Consider the following 20,560-nt stretch of genomic DNA (forward strand, 5'->3'; position numbering starts at 1 on the left):
ACAAAGTGCTCAGAATAGTCACTGTTAGCCAGCATCTAAGCTGCACACCTTGCTCCATTCATTCTCCAACTCTCCTAGATGACTCTGTTATACTTTCTTCTTCACCTGCCACTTGCTTACTCTTGCTGACGACCTGGGTTCCCGTTTCATTGAGAAAATCAATGTAACTGCGAGAGAATGTCCCCAAGTTTCCCTCACTCTATCTGCTCACCTACCTGCATGCAAGCTGTATCCCTAATCTTATTCTTGGTACAATGGGTGAACTGGCTGTTACCGCTCTCCCATCCCTGTTGCATCATCAATTTCTTCTTTCTCTTGGATCCTTCTTGTCAGCGTTCAAATTTATTATTTTTTATCCCACATGAAAACTCTCTGGATGCCACCACCCCCTTGGGCTAGAGTCCCATTTCTCTCCTTCATTTCTGAACCAAGCTTTAGTAAGAACTGTCTAACTTGCAAATATCTCTCCTCTTATTCTCTCCTGAATCCCTTAGCTGATGTTTTTGCCCCATGACCCCAAAAAATATATTCTTATCAAGGATACCTACGACATCCCTGTCACTAAACTCACAGGTCAGTGCTTCATATTCATCTCGCAGGCCCATCCGCCATGACGGACACATTTGATAGCTCTCTCCAACTCTGAGGCCTCTGTCCTTGGGGCTCCCACGGCCCACGGTTGGCCTGCGTGTCTGCCTGCCTTTCTGGCTTTTCCGTGTCTGTTTTCTTGCTGATTCCTTCTCATCTCTCTGACCTCTGAATATTGGAGGAAACCAACACTCGACTGGACTCCTTTTCCATCCACACTCACACCTTAGTGAGCTCGTCTGTCTCAAGGCTTTAAATGCCACATATTTGCAGATGATTCCAAAGTGTATTTCCAGCTCAGACCCCCTGAACTCCGAATCGCATGGATCTCTGCTTAGATCTATAGTAGCCATCTCAAACTAAATATGTCCAAACTGTATATCCAGAGAAGGAGGCTGAAGAAACAGTAGTGACCTGGGATGTACTCCTCTTTTCAAGAATGAAAGGAGCACGAAAGGAGCGTAAGAAAGAAGAACGTGTAAGTGCATTTAACGCCTCTGCGCACATCCTGTCTGCTGGCATTCCATTGGCCAACACAGGTCACATGGCCAAGCTCAAAGTCAGTGAGGCCGGAAGTACACCCAGTCCTCAGCGGGAGTAGGGAAGGAGAAGGGCGGAGGGGTGGGAAAAGGGCCGGAGTGTTTGCTGATCAAGACTTCACCACACCCACCCAGTCTACCCAGCTACCCTCCAGCCTCCCCGGGGAGCTGGATTCCACTGAACTTGACTCAGCCACTTGGAGACTTTGCGCTAGCCTGCCTAACCCAAACACCACTGCTCTTTTTCGTATCCCGACTTCATGAAGCGGGTGTGGGAGGGGCAGCTGTCCGACCAGGCCCAGCAGCATCTCCACGGGGGTATTCGACACCATCTAAAATTTCAGTCCTGGGACCTTTAAACCCAGGAACTTTGAAAATATTTTGAAGTTGGCATTAAGAAACACGCAGGGAACTTCCTTTACTTTTCAGGGTAGGTTCCTGTCAGTCTTGGAAAAACTCGTGACCCATGGGGGAAGTTAGTTGTGCATATGCGGAAAGGCAATCAGATGAAAAGCACACTCCCTGCAAGGGCCCAGCACAGCAGCCTTCCCCCACCACAGAGCTCTCTCTCGGTCAGTCGACTAGGTACTGTTGCTGCCTCTCTTTGATCTTCACAAAAAGAAGAGCCAGATAGATGCCTTGCCTGGTCCCAAAGTTTGAATTAGCTTCTGCAGTAGCACAAGCAAACATTCATCCATCTATTGTATTGGTTTGTTGAATGCTGAGCGGTTTTATTAAGGACCAAATTTTTGCTGGACATTGGAGGAATGTTCATGAACAAGCAGACCTGGTTTCTGCTTCCCCGCCTCACTGCCCTGCCACCGGCTGTTGTCTCTTACAGTCTGTTGGAGGAGAAGAACAATTAAGTGAACAATTAAATACAATGTGAGAGAGCTATGCTGGGGAAAGTGTAGGGAGCTAGGGGGGTGCATATGGGAGGGGCCTAACTGGACTTGGGGAGTGAAGGAAGGCTTCCTGGAAGAAGTGTCTTTTAAAGTAAGGCTTGACAAATGAGTTAGGGAGGCAAGAGGGTTGGAAAAAGGATTTCAGACAAAACAAACAATATGAATGAGGCACGGAGACAACAAAGCTCTTCAGGTTGCTCCTAAGAAGGATGAAAGGGGTGGGGTTGAGGAGAAGCAAAGCTGGAGAGATAGTCAGGGCTGAGCGGGGCTGGATCACACAGGGCAGGTAAACCTTGACACAGAGTTCTGACTTTACCCTGGGGAAAACAGAGGTCACTGGGGAGTTTGCAGCAGGGTAGGGATTGAGGAGGCTGTGGCAGATATCTAAGGCAGAGGGAGAGTGAGGGAGAGAGGTCGGCAGCATGGGCATGGAAAAAATGGAAAACAACACAGGAGTCATGTCAATGGCAGAATTGATAGCCAAAGGAGAATTATTATGCCAGAGAAAAGAGACACCCACGATCCTGGCTTGTCACTGGAAGGGTGTAGTTCCAATCACAGAGATGGTGCACGCACAAAAATAGTGAGGATTAGTACTGAGGAACTGGGAGAAAATGTTGGGCTTAGTTTGGGGCATGTTGATTTAGGGATCCAAGGGGCACTTGAGTGCAGGTCTTCTGCACTCAAGGCTCATGTGAACCTAGAGCTCAGACAGACTCATTCATTCATTCACTCGTTTACTCCGTAAACATTTATACAGGCCGGTGTTGGATGCTGATTGAACAAGAAGGATGATTAAGAACCTGGCCTTATCCTCAAATGAGCCATGACAGAGAAGTGTAAACATAATAGGAATGCCGTGCAAGATACGAAAATAGTGTATACACAGGGTAAAGTGAGAGCAGGAGATGGTTAGCTCTGCTTGGGCGGCTTCCCAGGAAAGGTGACCCATGAGAGAATAGCCAGGAAGCCAGGCGGGGGAGTGAGAGGAGAACACTCCAGGCAAATGAAATGGCAGATCGTTGTTAAAACACAAATACGGCCCCCATTTAGGGAAGTATCACAAATGATGTATGGCCCCCAAAGAAGCCCCATACCTGCTAGTAGAAGTTGCAGGGGCTGCTGGGGCCAGGGTCTCATGCACTTGCTGAAGGGTTGGACTCTAGCCTGAGGAGAACTTTTTTTTTTTTTTGAGACAGGGTCTCACTCTGTCAACCAGGCTGGAGTGCAGTGGCACAATCATGGCTCACTGCAGCCTCAACCTCCTGGGCTTAAACCATCCTCCCGCCTTGGCCTATGGAGCAGGTGGGACTACAAGCGCTCACTACCATGCCTGGCTAATTTTTTAAAAACTCATTTTGTAGAGATAGGGGTCTCACTATGTTGCCCAAGCTGGTCTCAAACCCCTGGGTTCAAGTGATCCTTCTACCTTGGCCTCCAAAGTGCTGAGATGACAGACATGATCCACTGTGTCCGGCCTGGAGAACTCTTGAAACGTCTTTCATTATTATTTTTACCATTACAGAAGTCCGTGCAAAATCACCATACAAGTTTTTTAAAAGCAAAAAGAAAATAAAAATCATTGTTACCACTTAATGTGTGATAAGAACTTTTCCCATTCTTGGTTTCCTACTTCTCTCTCACTTTCTACTCATCTGTACATGTAATGTATGTATGCATGTATTGTAAATATTTTAAATGGTGCATCTGCTGTTTTATAAACTGTTATCGTCCCTTGACAAAAAAAAAAAAGCCATGAAAAAGAATCTATCATTAAGCATTTTTCCAAAACATCATCAGTAGCCTCATGATTTTTAATTATATGATGAGAGCAAAATTAATTTAACAAATGCCTGTGTCATTGAGCATTGGAGATATGTATAAATTTTCGTAATATTCTTATAGCTAAATATCTGGATAAATGTAGTCCTTTTCTCCCCTCAGGGGGAATTCTTAGAGATATAAATGCTGGGAAAGTGAATAAGACTCTACTAAGGTTTGCTATGTGCTCTCAAATTGCTAAATCACTGAATTGTACACTTTGATGGGTGAATTGCATGGTATGTGAATTATGTATCAATAAAGCTCGTAAAAAACCAAGCAGTCAGGTGAAGAACAAACACGAGAAAGTTCTACGATTCATGTTTCCATTAACAATATATGTAGAGCCCAGTTCCCTCAGCACCTCACTCACAGTTAGCATTATCATTGCTTTTATTATAAATCATTTTCAGCTGAATAAGCAAATCTTTTTTTATTAAATAGTGAAACTAAAGTTATTTTTTAATGTGCTTTATTGGTCATTTGTAAGGGTCGAATGTGTCTAGGTGTCGATGTGTCTGAGTGATTTTGCAAGGAGTCAGTGCAGGGGGAGTTTCTTCTATCTTTGTTTCTGATTTTCAGCCCACTGGCTCTAGGATCTTCTTCAGGAGCGTCAGTTATCTGCATGTTAGCTCTCCACTTTGTCACTTCCTTGTCTTTCATTTTGTCATCTCTGTTACTGTCATCTTCATTTGAAGATAGTTTCTCATGTTTGTACTTCACCTGACTGCTTGTTTTTTACTAGCTTTTTTGATACATAATTCACATACTATGCAATTCATCCATCAAAGTGTACAATTCAGTGATTTAGTATATTCACAGAGTTGTGCAATGATTTCCATAATCAACTGTAGAACATTTTCATTTTCCACAAAAGAAACTCCATACCCATTAGCAGACCCTCCTTATTTTCCCCTGCGCTGGGCAACCACTTTATGTCTCTACAGATTCATCTATAGACAAAAGTGTCTATTCTGGACATATCACATAATGAAATCATATACTGTAATTCGCGGTCTTTTGTGAAGGGCTTCTTTCCCTTTGAATGTTTTGAAGTTTCATTCATATTGCAGCATGTATCAGAACTTTATTTCTTTTCATGACCAAATAATATTCCATTGTGTGGATAGATCAAATGTTGTTTATCTGTTCATTTAATTGATGGACATTTGCATTGTTTCCACCTTTTGGCTATTAAGAAAAATGATGCTATGAACATTTGTGCTCAAGTTTTTAAAATTTTGTGTATTCATTTATTTATTTATTTACTTGTTTTTATAAAGATGGGAGTCTCACTATGTTGCCCAGGTTAGTCTCAAACTTCTGGGCTCAAGTGATTCTCCTGCCTCAGCCTCTCAAAGTGCTGGAATTACAGGTGTGAGCCACCATGCCTGGCCTTGTGCACAAGTTTTATAAACTGTTTTATAAACTGTTATCTTTTCCTGACAAAATGGCATTATCATTGTTTTTATTGAAAATTATTTTCAATTGAACAAGCAAATAATTTTTTTATTAAAAAATCACCTCTCTTGGGTATGGGCACAGCAGTGGAATTTCTGGGTTATATGGTGACTTTATGAATTTAAACTTTTGAGGAACTCCCAAAATGTTTTACGAAGTAGCTGCACCATTTTACATTTCCACCAGAAATGTATGAGGGTTTCGTTTTTTCCACGTATTCCCCGACACTTGTTATCATCAGTCTTTTTTATTTTAGCCATTCTAGTGAATGCTTAGGATGAAATGTTATTATCTCATTGGGGTTTTGACTTGCATTTTCCTGATGACTAATGATGTTAAGCATCTTTTCATTTGCTTATTGGCTGGTTTGGTTTTCCAAAGCAGAATTCCTGCTTCGTGAAACATCCAATGATGTAGTCCCACTGAACCTGCATTTCCTCAAGACCGCATCCAGCTAGAACTCAAGCCTTCAACTTTGACTGAAACTCTCCTACTTTTGTCTTATTTCCATTTAATCCTGCTAATGTACATTGTACTCAGTATCATTTCAAATTTCCAGCAGACTTTTTTCTATGTACTTCAGCTGCATTTCTCCTACCCCTTGCCTAGTTCTCTAGAACTTTTAGGCGATGCTGTGCATGAAAAGGCAGTCACATCTTTCTGGGAGTGATTAGATCTTCTGGAGAGCGTCACTTGTCACCAGATCTCTCCCTCTCCTTCTCCATCGAGCACTCCAGGTTGTGGTTGTCACCGTCATCCCTCATCACCATGATGGTTGTAGCTGTTGTTTTCTGCAGGGATTTAAAATGATGCCTGGGCAGGGGATGGAGCAATCCTATTCCAGCTGCCTCACTGATGAGCATCAGAGAAATGGATGGAGGGAGAAGCAAGGATCAGTTTTCTGAACTTGACACAGTTTGGGTCAGAGTGAAGAACAGACTCCAGGAGAGTCAGAATGTGAGGGTCGACCTTTGTCAGGAGGTCCCTGGCCATGGCACAAAGCTGGGGAAGGTTTCTGTGAACATAGTTCTTTGTGCAGTAGGGGCGATGCCCTGTTCATCAGCAGATGGAAGCTCCGCAGAGGCAGACCCTCTGAGGCAGATCAAATGCTCTAAATTGGCACAAACCTTTACATTCCTGGGGGACTGTGCCAGGTGCTATTGTAGTCCCACTTGTATTGTTATTTTCCTTCTAATAGATGTAAGAAGAAAAGCATAATACTTTTTGTACCCACATCTTATCCAAAAGTCAGGAGAAAAAAAGGTGGCCTGAAGTCAAGCAGGTTGGGAGGAAACACATTTCTTTGTGGCCGTGAGTCAGCCAGTTTCACTCGCTTGTATTTCCCACCTGGCTCGTGCAGGCATTTGAATGTGGGCCCCCGTGTTGCAGGTGCACTCAACCAGTAACCACGCTTTTAGCAAATACTAAGTGCATAGGCCGGATGGCTGCATCTTGTGGTCTTGACTGACAGATGCCTCAGCATGAGTATCCTGGCATGTAGCATTTGGAGACACCAAATGTAAAGTTCTTTTTCATTTGGATTTTAAGTCTGTATCTTTTTAAAAGCTGTATTTACAAGGCACAAAATCAAGGTTTCATTCCCATTCTCTTGGGTATATGGGAAAAAAAAACAGAAAGAAAAAGAAAAAAGAGAAAGATTTGTGCAATGGGACTATGCCTTGCTGCAAGCTCGGCAGAGGCAGACCTGGCAGAGGAAGAGATTTCTGGGCTCTGAACACTCTGTGTGAGCCCAGTCGATGCAGTGCAAGCTCCTGGGCTCAGACCACAGAGCCTTGTTCCTCCCAGCCCTGAGCAGTGAGTTGGACGCACCCCCTCTCGTCACTGATGTCACCTTTGCCAAGGTCCCTGGCATTGGATCTGATGTCTGGCCACAGTTTGATAGTCTATTGATCTTTATTTTTTCTAAGTGTCCCATAGCCAAAAAAAATTGTCCCACAGCCAAAAAATTTATATCTGGAGGCCTGAAGGCCAAGACTGGCATTATTGCTGCTGGGGCTCCACCTGGAAGAAGGCTGCTCTGTGAATCAGGAGGTCAGGAAGGGAAATGTCTATTTAAACGGGAAATTCGTTACCAAGGGATTATAAAAGAACCTCATGTTTTCCAGTAGGAAGGAGCACACTGAGCAAATCAGGAGCAAATGTCCCTCACATAACACCTCCTTTTGGCCATTGTTCTGGATTACATTACATTAGTTTGAGCCACGTGAAGCTGCCAATATTTGACAGCTTTTGACTGGCCAGAACAATTTCATATATTTCCACATAATAGGCCCACTCTGCCTCCTGCCACTCATTCATTCAACAAGTACAAAATGAACCGCTCACCTCTTAGGGATCAGGCAGTGCTCTAGGTGCTGAGAACACAGCCAACAACAAGACAGATGAAAATGCCTGCTTTTGCGGAGCTTGTTCTAATGAGGAAAGAGACAAGAAAATAAATAAGTGAAATAAATGTAATGTGTTAGATGGTGTTAAGTGCTGTGGAGAAAAAGAAAACATGCTATGGGAAGGGGTGAAAGAAATGTCAGGTTGAGGGGAGAGGGGAGGGAGATTGCAGTTTTAAGTAGTTGGACAGAGAAGGTGACATTTCACAGAGTAAGTGACATTTGAATAAAGACCTGAGCCAGGTTGAGAATGAGCCAGGTAAACCTATGTGGAAGAACCTTCCAGCAGAGGGAGGTGTGAGTGAAAAAGCTCTACCAGAGGTGAGAGCAAGCCTAGGAATTCAAGAGACAGCAGGGAGGTCCTGTGTTCATAGCAAAGGGAGGAAGGGGAAGATAACAAGAGACGGGTCAACAAGGTAATAGGGAACGAATTGTATGGGGCTTCATAGGACCTTGCTGGGACCTTGGCTTTTGCTTAGAGTGAGATTTATAGCAGAGGAGTGCCTTGATTTGATGTATACTTTTAAATAATCAGGCTGGGCATGGTGGCTTATGCCTGTAATCCCAGCACTTTAGGAGACTGAGGCAGGAGGAACACTTGAGCCCAGGAATTCTAAACAGCTTTGTCAACATAGTTGAGGCCCCATCTCTAAAAGAAACGAAAAGAAAAATATTGGCCAGGTAGGATGGCACACACCTGTAATCACAGCTACTCAGGAGGCTGAGATGGGAGGAATGCGTGAGTCCAAGAGTTTGAGGCTTCAGTGAGCCACATTGCACCACTGCACTCCAGCCTGGGTGGCAGACAAAGACTCTGTTTCAATAATAATAAGAAGAATTATAAACTAATAAAAGATCACTGTGGCCTCTGCATTGAGAATAGACTGAGAGGTGGTAGGGCAAGGGCAAAAGCAGAGGCCTTAGAGCTGACTGCAATGTTTCAAGGTGAGGGAGACAGCAGGTCTGCACCAGCATGGCCTGCTCAGCTCACTGTGCATGGTTGTGCAGGTGATGCAGTGAGCAAGTCACCAGCCTCATGGATAGGTGGAGCTGGAGTCTAGTCAGGGCACCGAGCACCAGCCCAAAGTCTAACTGTGGAGCTTCAGCCATCCAAGGAAGGAGTATTGTTCTCTACTCAAAGGCTCTGCCACCCATTCAGCCATGGGGGTGGTGTTTTTCTAAATTTTACAAAAGAAACACAATATAGACCAGCAAAGGCTCTGCTGGTAGCCAGGGAGGTGGTGAGAAGTGGCTGATATTTTGTGTATATCTTGGATCAATCCTGTCTGCTCTCCCAACGGGTTGGATGACGGACATGACAGAATGAGAGAAGTCAAGGGAAATGACAAGGTCGAGCATGGCCTGAGAAAATAGAAGGGAGAATGTCCCATTTACTGAGATGGGAAAGACAGGGAAGGAGCGGGCTGGACAGAGGCTGGAGACTGGCCCACATTAGGCCAAAGATGCCCAGTAAACATCTCCAAATGGAGATCCTACTGCCACCCAGTAGGCAGCTGGATCTGAGTCTGGTGTTTAGGGCAGAGGTCCATTGGAGCGTAGTTAAATAATGTCAAAAGACTTCTTTCCTTGAACTTAAGTATTTTTTGTCACTCAGAGTGGCTCAGGAAGAACATCAGTAAATGCAATTGGTAATGGCCTGAGGGTCAGCAGGTGGCTATGGCCCCATCCTCTTAGCATCCCACAGAGGTCATGCACTGCAGAGCTTCCCCAGTGAGGCAGCTGCCTGCTGTTGCAGGAGGGGCTACTTTGAGAGAGGTTTTGCTCAGGATAAATAAACGTTATAGATTTGGGTGTCAGGTAGTCTAAGCTTAGGGACCAGATGTTTAGAGAGTTGGAGGAAAATGTCAACTCCCTAACACCAGGAGAATTCGGGGCCCAGTCCAGTGTGAAGTGCGGAGAGTTCAGGGCCCATTCCAGGAGGGACTGAGCCTTTCTCCCTGGAAGAAAGGAAGCCACCCTTCCAGGTCAGAAATATACAATATGATCATTAAAATAAAGTATAAAATTCAAAATAAAACGAGGAATTAATTTTCAATGGCTAGTTCTGATGAGTTTGGACCAATTTCATAAAAGACATCACCAACCTTTATCTCTTATGCAAAAAAGCCTTGTTTAGAAAATTTGAAGTAGCCAGTGCAATTAAAACTTGTGACCATTTTTATTTGAAACACAACTATTTCCAATGTTAATCAAGTTGGCATTAGTTGAAGTTACCCCAAGAAGTTTCATGTGTAGCTCCAGGTACATAAGGAGGGAAAAAGCAATGAGGATATTATACCACAGTAAGGCTTTGGAGTCTGGGGGTGCCTTGAGTGTTTCTGCATTCAGCCACATCTGTGAGTACAGATGGATTTCAGTCCACAAAGCACTGCATGGTGACATGCTGAGGGTGGTGACCAATTCTGGACCACAAACGTCTGGTGTGGTTTAAGGAGCCCCTCCTTGCCTGCCCAGTGGCCCAGTACCTGTGCAAACAATGGCACACCCACTTTGATCAGCTTAGACACACCAGGTGAAAGGAAGTTGTGTTGTGGGAAGGGGCAGGTAGGAAAGGGGAGAGTTATAATCCTGACACCCAGATGAAAATCTATTTCACTTTTGAAAGATAATTTTGGTCAGGCAGAGGAATCTACTGGGATCACCTTCAAATGTCCCAAAACATCTAGGGTAGAGAAAGTCTATTAGAAAAGAGCCTACAAATTTTAAAAGTACACAGACTTTTGCCCACCTTGCTGTAGGACTTTGGGAATCAGGGAGGTGAAGAAAAGGCAAAACACAGACAGTGGCCATTATGCATCCAGTACTTGTGCTTTTGGATGATACCAACAACAAAATGATTATGCTACATAATAGCTCCATAATTAAGAGGAAGTTAATCTTCGAACAGAGTAAAGTTTCCAGAGCAAATATAGGAGCTTTTTTTTTTTCCCCCTGACTGAAATGTTTCTATATCTGCGATTCCTGTTTTTTCCCAGTTTCATCCCTCGGCTCCACTAAACCCTTAAACCCTTAAGGCACAGTTTATCATGGAAGCCCATTAGAGCGGCATCTCTCAAGCCACTTCCTGCCATGGGACAGCATTTCTGTCTAACTCCTGTAATTTTAAAGATGGAGACCTTCCCTAACTGGGTGTGTGATTTCTAGAAAAGAACCCTGATCAGTCAGCTGATAGCGCACAGGAAGTTGCTCTGGCTTTTTACCGAAACCATCAATTTGGTCTTTATATAACACTAAAGATTCCTTTTCAAAACAAGCATGGACTTTAAATCAGTGAACATGACAGGTCACTGGACAAACCTGGACATAGACATACCTCATTCTGAGTTTGGGAATAAAGCAGGTGATTATGATGGTGGCATGAGCCAGGTACCAAGAGAAGGTCAGAGGCTGGGACCCATGGGGTTCTGGGTGCCAACGCCTGCTCTGTCATTACTCACTGTGATTTCTGAACCCCAGACTTCTCATCTACATGGATAGGGTGATCATATCTACTGTGAGGTATTCTTATAAAAAGTAGGTTTCGTGTATATGTAAAGTGCCTGGGTCATAGCAGGCACTTGTTAAACAGTAGTGTTAATAATCATTAAGTTACCTTAAAACAGTATCTAATGACAAAGTTGTGGTAGACTGAATAATGGCCCCCGAGGATATCCACATCCTAATCCCAAGAACATGAGAATGGGTTCCTTTACATGTATATAGGGAAAAAAAAGCTATTTTTTTCCTCTACATTTTCAACACTTTGCAGCTGGTCACCAAAATGGTGGGGGGATGGGGGTGGTTGAGGGCGTTGTTCTTGTTTTTGTTGTTTGTTCATTTGTTTTGTGTGTGTGTGTGTGTGTGTGTGTGGTTGGTTTTTTGTTTGTTTGTTTTTTTGTTTTGGGGTTTTTTTGGGCCATATTGACCAATTCCCTGACACCAGCTGGGTGTCCTACAATTCGATTTGTTTCTGACACTATCTACCTGGAGTTAGCGTCAGGTCCCACAGGCAAAGGGCTCAGTCTTTCAAGACTGCCCCGACTTCAGACACCAGTCAAAAGTCCAGGGTTCTCACTTGTGCTTCTAACAGACCGGCCATAAACTGGGGCTCCTATGACCCTCTCCTTGGGGTTGATAATTTTCTAGAATAGTTTTAAAAACTCAGGGAGACACGTATTGTGTTTGCCATTTTCTTTTATAATTAAGGACATAAAGAGGTACGTAGGATGAGGTCTGGAAGGGCTCTGAGTGCAGGAGCTTCTATCCCTGTGGAGCTGGGGTGCACTACACTTCTGCTACATGGATGTGTTTACCAACCCCAGAGCTCTCCAAATCCCATACTTCAGGGATTTTTTTTTTTTTTTGAAGGCTTCATCATGTAGGCTTCATCTATTACTAACTCAATCTCTAGCTCCTCTGTCCTGCCCAGAGAATGAGGGTTGGGAATTAAAAGTGCTAAGCTTCTTATCAAGGCTTTGTCTTTCTAATGATAAGCCCCCATCCTAAAGCTATCCAAGGCCTCATCAAGAGTTACTTCATTTGAATAAAAGACACTCTTATCACCCAGAAAATACCAAGAAATTTAGGAGCTCTGTGTCAGGAACTGGACTCAAAGACCAAATGTTAGAACAAATGATGCTGCTAGTACCCGTACCTCTTAGGGAATCACAAAAGTTTAGGAGCTCTATGTCAGGAACCAGGGTCAGAGACAAACATCTCTATCTATCTATGTATCTATATATGTATCTATGTATCTACCTATCTGTCTAGGCATCTATCTATCTATACACACATACACTACACACATACACACACAGACATATATATATTTCTTATTATTTCACAACATGGTAAAAGTACTTTGCAGATGGGATTAAGTCAAGGATATTGAGACGGGGAAGCCATGCTGGATTATCCAAGTGTGCCCTTATAAGAGGGAGGTAAGAAGAGATTTGACCGTAGAAGTAGAAAAAGTGAGTACAAAACAAAGGTCAGAAAGGTGCAAGAAAGGGGCCATGAGGCAAGGAATGCTGGAAGCCTCTAGGAGCTGGGAAAGGTAAGAAAGTGATTCTCCCCTTAGATCCTCCAGAAAAAGAAAATGTGATGTGATACTGCTGGTCGCTGGATCAGACTTTGAGTAGCCAGGCTCTAGAGGTCCATTTTGAGGGGACACATTTGATTGGCAAAGAAGAGACTTTTTTTTTTTTAAACAAATCCGCCCTTAACTAAGTTCCCAATTCTCTGTAACCCTTCATAACACTCTTTGATGAGTGCATAGTAGCTGCTGAGTGTTCACAGCTGGTGGCACACCATTTACTTCTACTCCCACCAAGTGAATTATCTGTTGCCCAGCTAATGCATTCCAAGGTGATATGAACTGTACTTACTATTCTAATTATATGATAAAGTGGGTTACTTAACCCAATGAAATATGAGCACAAAAGAAAAAACAGAGCTCTATGAATATTAAGTTAATGGCTTTGGAAAGGAAGAATAAATTTATATTGGCATAAAATACGTCAATTCACATGTGGGTAAGTGGAAGGGGGACTCATAAAAACCTCTACACTTGGAACACCTTAAAATATGTCTTAGCTTTCACTCCCACTTTAAAGAAACCAGAACTTTTCTGCCACTGCTTTATGGATGGTGTTTATACAAAGAAAAGCCATAGGAATATGCATCTGCTTTTTAAGTTGGAATGTGAAAGGCCCAGTGACTGCTGTCACTCAATAGCAGTGATGATAGATTTGCTCGCAGCTCAGACCTTTGGCTTCACATAGGCAAGACTGCAGTTTTTACCTAACACTCTTGTCAAGCCTCAACTCCACAAACCTGTCAGAGGCTGTGATTAATTTATCGTCTTTTGCAGAGGAAGTGTCTAAAGCTTAAAAAGAAAAGAGTGAATTGACTCAGTTCAAGAGCCAGTAAAAGCCTCAACATCCTGACCCTGGGCCAGATCATGATGCTCCTGCCATACTTGCCTTTTAACATAGGGGTCCCTGAATCACACAGCAATGAACCTAAGGTTTAATGTATTCAGTCACATGCCACATAATGACATTTCTGTTGATGACAGATCCCATATACAATAGTGGTTTCATAAGATTATAATACTGTATTTTACTGTACCTTTCCTATGTTTAGATATGTTTAGATGCACAAATACTTACCATTGTGTTACAATTGCCTACAGTACAGTAACATGCTATACAGATTTGTAGTCTAGGAGCAACAGCCTGTACCATATGGCCTAGGTGTGTACCACCTAGTTTTGTGTAAGTATATTCTATGATGTTTGCACAACAACGAAATCACCTAACAACCTATTTCTCAGAACATATCTCCATTGTTAAATGATGTGTGACTGTATTTAACTAAAACAGAAACATTAAAGAATACACATAAAACAAATACTGCCAAAAATATTGAATGTCACATTCTGACATTTAAAGAGAGAGAATCTACATGAATCGTTCAACCAGGATCAAAGAGAAAGACCAGCTGTGGCAAAACCACGTCACAATGAAGGAAGTTTGGTTGAGAAAACTTACACAGTAGAATAAGGAGGCCTATCTGAGATGACCCTAAGATCCCACGGTGGTTTCTCACCAGTGTAAGTGCTACCTCAAGGTAACATCATGTGGTTGAAGGTTTGAATAAAACTGTGTATGTACATTCTCAATCTGCTTGTGCTGGACAACTGAAATTTCAGTTTCACAGACTTATGAAGGCAAAGGGACCCATATTCTTCATCTTCTTAGAGGGAAAGATGTCCACCCAAGCTCCAGGGAAGGATAGACGTAATCTAGGGCAAACTCAGGAGCTCTGAGAGCCCTCCCCATCAAGTGGACTCACCGCAGTGTCCCCACCTACCTTGAATGGTCTGCATTTTGGAAGGAGTCACAAAATGGAGAGTTAAGAATCATTTCCATAGCATTAGCGTATGTTCCAAGAGGGTTACATGGATGTCCCAAAGGTAATCTTGCTGGGCAGCTCTCCTCTTCCAGTATTTCATTTCTTTCTTTCTTCTTTTGAAAAGGGACAATGATAACCAAGTCTCAGTAAAAGCAAACAATGAAACAATCTGGGCCTTCCAATTCAAGTCGACAAGCCAAACACTCCTTTATCTCTCTGCTCTCCCCAAATCCCACCTACATGGCAGTAAGGAAGATAGGAGGAAAGGTGGGCACAGGAAAGGATGGGCAGGCCAAGGATTTTCATTAACTTCTGGAAGCCCGTCACTGGGTGGAATTACACTCAGGAAGTAACATTAGCAGAAGGAACAACAGCTCAGAACATGGCCCAGAGAAGAGTGAGGGCAGGGCGCCGGAAAGGCTCCGGACTCAGAAATGGCAGGTGTGAAAACTACTGAAAATACCCATGGAATAAAGAGTGAGGTAGGTTCATTTCTCCTCCCGTCCCCGCTCACCTGTTCTTGTAATAGTGGCTTTTATGGCCCAGCCTACCCAGAGAGTTGTTCTTGACAGCCACTTATCTGTATGTCTGGGAGGAGGTACAGTTCCAGAATGGACCTGTTTCCGGGTGCCTGACTGCTAAACCAAATTCAACATGTTCTGAACTTTAAAAAATAATACATATCATACAAGAAGTCCACAGTAGGATGGCTCCAAGATGGTTACTCTTGGGGCTCTGGCATTCATTCATCAGGCATCCAGGGTCTTCCCTCGGTTCACCTCCTTAGTGTGTCCACAAGATGGCAGTAGCAGCCCCATGCCTCTCTCCTACACGGGAAAGCACCCAGTGCAAGGCCTCTTACCCTTCCCAAGCATCTTTTTCAAGAGCACGACCTCCTCCCAGAATCCCCTAAACAAGCCTCGCATTGCACTAGGTTAACCAGAGCGGGGTCACGTGCCCACCCCAAACCAACCACTGGAAGAAGAAATGAGTTTTGTCTCTTCGTTGTTGGTGGTGATGGTGTTTGGTTGTTTGATTGGCTGTCTTAGAACGGGGCTTCTCAAACTTGAGCAGGCATCAAAATCGCCTGGAGTATTTGTTAAAATAGCACAGGAGTTGCTGGGCGCCACTTCCAAAGGTTCTGATTCCATAAGTCCGGGGCAGGGCCCAAGAATTTGCATTTCTACCAACTTTTCAGGCAATGCTGAGGGTTCCAGTTCGAGAACCACTGGATTTGAGGAAGCAACCAACAGTGAAAAGGCCCATCCTCCCCAGGCACTTTAGGAGTGGTTCTAGCCTAACTTCCTGCTCACAAGGTTCAAGATAAGCCTTCCAGCGCACAAGCCCCACCCTCATGCTCAGGGCTAGTCATGCCTCTCAGTCAGGGAAGTCATGACTCTAACCACCAGAAGAGCTAAAAGCAGAAATGCCCAAAAGTGGCAACCTCAGGGGAGTGCTGGGAGAGAAGAAGGGGAGGAAGGGAAGTGAGACATTTTATTATTGGCATATGCCCATCTGAACCCATTGTATTTTTCTCTTCTTCTGTATTACTGCTTTAATAAAAAATACTTTTTAGTGCACATTGTTTTTTCTACTAAAGAATATTCTCGACTTTTTGCCCTTCTCCAATCAGGCATTTCTGTGTATCAAGATGAAGGTTGTGCCTGCTCCTGAATGACTACTGGGTAAATAACGAAATTAAGGCAGAAATAAATAAGTTCTCTGAAACCAAAGAGAACAAAGACACAACATACCAGAATATCTGGGACACGGATAAAGTAGTGTTTAGAGGGAAATTTATAGCACTAAATGCCCACAGGAGAAAGCAGGAAAGATCTGAAATTGACACCCTAACATCACAATTAAAAGAATAGAGAAGCAAGAACAAACAAATTCAAAAGCTAGCAGAATACAAGAAATAACTAAGATCAGAGCAGAAGAGAGAGAGAGAGATACATGAAAAACCCTTCAAAAAAATCAGTGAATCCAGGAGCTGGTTTTTTGAAAAGATTAACAAAATAGGTAGACCACTAGCCAGACAAATAAAGAATAAAAGAGAGAAGAATAAAATAGATGCAATAGAAAATGATGAAGGGGATATCACCACTGATCCCACAGAAATACAAACTACCATCAGAGAATACTATAAACACCTCTACGCAAATAAACTACAAAATTTAGAAGAAATGGATAAATTCCTGGAGACATACACCATCCCAAGACTAAACCAGGAAGAAGTCAAATCCCTGAATAGACCAATAAGATCTGAAATTGAGGCAGTAATTAATAGCCTACCTAACAAAAAAAAAAGCCAAGGACCAGACGGATTCACAGCCAAATTCTACCAGAGGTACGAAGAGGAGCGGTACCATTCCTTCTGAAATTATTTCAAACAATACAAAAAGAGGGACTCCTCCCTAACTCATTTGATGAGACCAGCATCATCCTGATACCAAAACCTGGCAGAAACACAACAAAAAAAGAAAATTTCAGGCCAATATCCCTGATGAACATCAGTGCAAAAATCCTCAGTAAAATACTGGCAAACCGAATCCAGCAGCACATCAAAAAACTTATCCACCACGATCAAGTTGGCTTCATCCCTGGGATGCAAGGCTGGTTCAACATAAACAAATCAATAAACTTAATCCCTCACTTAAACAGAACCAATGACAAAAACCACATGACTATCTCAATAGATGCAGAAAAGGCCTTCAATAAAATTCAACAGCGCTTCATGCTAAAAACTCTCAATAAACTAGGTATTGATAGAATGTATCTCAAAATAATAAGAACTATTTATGACAAACCCACAGCCAATATCATACTGAATGGGCAAAAACTGGAAAAATGCCCTTTGAAAACTGGCACAAGACAGGGATGCCCTCTCTCACCACTCCTATTCAACATAGTGTTGGAAGTTCTGGCTAGGGCAATCAGGCAAGAGAAAAAAATAAAACGTATTCAAATAGGAAGAAAGGAAGTCAAATTGTCTTTGTTTGCAAATGACATGATTGTATATTTAGAAAACCCCATCATCTCAGCCCCAAATCTCCTTAAGCTGATAAGCAACTTCAGCAAAGTCTCAGGATATAAAATCCATGTGCAAAAATCACAAGCATTCCTATACACCAATGACAGACAGAGGACCAAATCATGAGTGAACTCCCATTCACAATTGCTACAAAGAGAATAAAATACCTGGGAATACAACTTACAAGGGACGTGAAAGACCTCTTCAAGGAAAACTACAAAACACTGCTCAAGGAAATAAAAGAGGACACAAACAAATGGAAGAACATTCTGTGCTCATGGATAGGAAGAATCAATATCGTGAAAATGGCCATACTGTCCAAAGTAATTTGTAGATTCAATGCCATCCCCATCAAGCTACCATTGCCTTTCTTTACAGAATTAGAAAAAACTCATTTAAATTTCATATGGAACCAAAAAAGAGCCTGTATAGCCCAGACAATCCTAAGCAAAAAGAACAAAGCTGAAGGCATCGCACTACCTGGCTTTAAATTATACTACAAGGCTACAGTAACCAAAACAGCATGGTACTAGTGCCAAAACAGACCAATGCAACAGAACAGAGGCCTCAGGAATAAGGCTACACATCTACAACCATCTGATCTTTGACAAACCTAACCAAAACAAGAAATGGGGAAAGGATTCCCTATTTGATAAATGGTGTTGGGAAAACTGGCCAGCCATATGCAGAAAACTGAAACTGGACCCCTTCCTTACACTTTATACAAAAATTAACTCAAGATGGATTAAAAACTTAAACATAAGAACTAAAACCATAAAAACCCTACTAGAAAACCTAGGCAATACCATTCAGGACATAGGCATGGGCAAAGACTTCATGACTAAAATACCAAAAGCAATGGTAACAAAAGCCAAAATAGACAGATGGGATCTAATTAAACTAAAGAGCTTCTGTACAGAGAAATAAACTATCATCAGACTGATTAGGCAACATACAAAATGGGAGAAAATTTTTGCAATCTATCCATCTGACAAAGCGATAATATCCAAAATCTATGAAGAACTTAAACAAATTTATAAGGAAAGAAACCCATCAAAAAGTGGATGAAGAATATGAACAGACATTTCTCCAAAGAAGGCATTTATGCGGCCAACAAACATATGAAAAGAAGCTCATCATCACTGGCCGTTAGATAAATAAAAATCAAAACCACATCTCATGCCAGTTAGAATGGTGATCATTAAAAAGTCAGGAAACAACAGGTGCTGGAGAGGATGTGGAGAAATAGGAATGCTTTTACACTGTTGGTGGAAGTGTAAATTAGTTCAATCATTGTGGAAGATAGTGTGGAAATTCCTCAAGCATCTAGAACCAGAAATACCATTTGACCCAGCAATCCCATTACTAGGTATATACCCAAAGGATTATAAATCATTCTACTGTAAAGACACATGCACACATGTGTTTATTGCAGCACTATTCACAATACCAAAGACTTGGAACCAACCCAAATGCACAATGATAGACTGGATAAAGAAATGTGGCACATATATAGCATGGAATACTATTCATCCATGAAAAAGGATGAGTTCATATCCTTTGAAGAGACATGGATGAAGCTGGAAACCATCATTCTCAGCAAACTAACACAGTAACAGAAAACCAAACACTGCATGTTCTCACTCATAAATGGGAGTTGAACAATGAGAACACATGGACACAGGGAGGGGAACATCACATACAGGGGCTTGTTGGGGGTGGAGGGCTAGGGGAGGGATAGCATTAGGAGAAATACCTAATGTAAATGACGGGTTGGTGGGTGCAGCAAACCACCATGGCACATGTATACCTATGTAACAAACCTGCACGTTCTGCACATGTATCCCAGAAATTAAAGTATTAAAAAAAAAAAAAAGATAGAGGTTGTGAATGAAGCTTAATGGAGGTGGGAATAGCTATTCTTTCAAGAATACTAATAATTCATGCCATTGCACTCCAGCCTGGGTGATAGAGCGAGACTCCATCTCAAAATAAAAATAAATACTAATAATTGAGTTAAAATCATCATAATGAGGTTGGCAAAATATCAACCTGTGGCTTGCACCAAAATTTATCTTAGCAAAGTCACTCTTCCCCTTTGGAAATATTTTGAGAAGGACTTAGGGGAAAAGTTCACCTATATGCCTCCCCCATCCACCACAACCAGCACCATGGATGTTCATGAAGGTCAGTACCGAGGCTGAAGAGAAAGGAGCTGAATGTACTACAAATAAAAGGAGAAGACGTTGGATTTCCTCAGCAAATCCAGCAGAGAAAAGAAGGCAAGTTAAATGTGTGCCATTGAGAGGGACGGGGCTGCATTCTGTAGGAATGGTTTTGTTGTGGTGGAAACTAAAAAGGCCAAGTTCAAGTTTGACATAGGATGACCTAGACAACCAGGGAGGAAGTGGAAATCCAAGGAGGCAGAAAAGACTCTGAGAACCATTTAAGGTGAGTCCACACTAGAGAGACGTAGCAGAAATCTTGGTTTTCACTTTCCATAGGCCCACTTATTAGAGGGTTGAAGCCAATTTTACCTCCATCCCAAGTGGCAGGCAGCCCCCTAGCTGACTCCCAGTTATATAGGAACTAGAAAAAGCCACCAAGTTTATGTCAGGGATCAAATATTTGAGCCCTGTGAAATTGCCAGATGACTGAGGACTCTGACCTTCTGAGAAGGGGCTGTCACTCGTCTGCTACAGAGACATATTTATAGAGGGAGATGGAGCAGGGGGGTTCCAGCAGTGTCCAGAGCCACTTAGGCTGGAAGTCACTGTAGACCAAAAGCTGAGTGTGTCCTTCAGCTGGAACAACTTTGAGAGCTCCTAGGCTAGTGTTTACCTATGGAAGAAGTCAGAAAAGCCAAGTCTGAATCATTGCAGGAGACTC

This window comes from Macaca mulatta, chromosome 13 (genome assembly GCF_049350105.2).
Source record: "Macaca mulatta isolate MMU2019108-1 chromosome 13, T2T-MMU8v2.0, whole genome shotgun sequence".
Lineage (NCBI taxonomy): Eukaryota > Metazoa > Chordata > Mammalia > Primates > Cercopithecidae > Macaca > Macaca mulatta.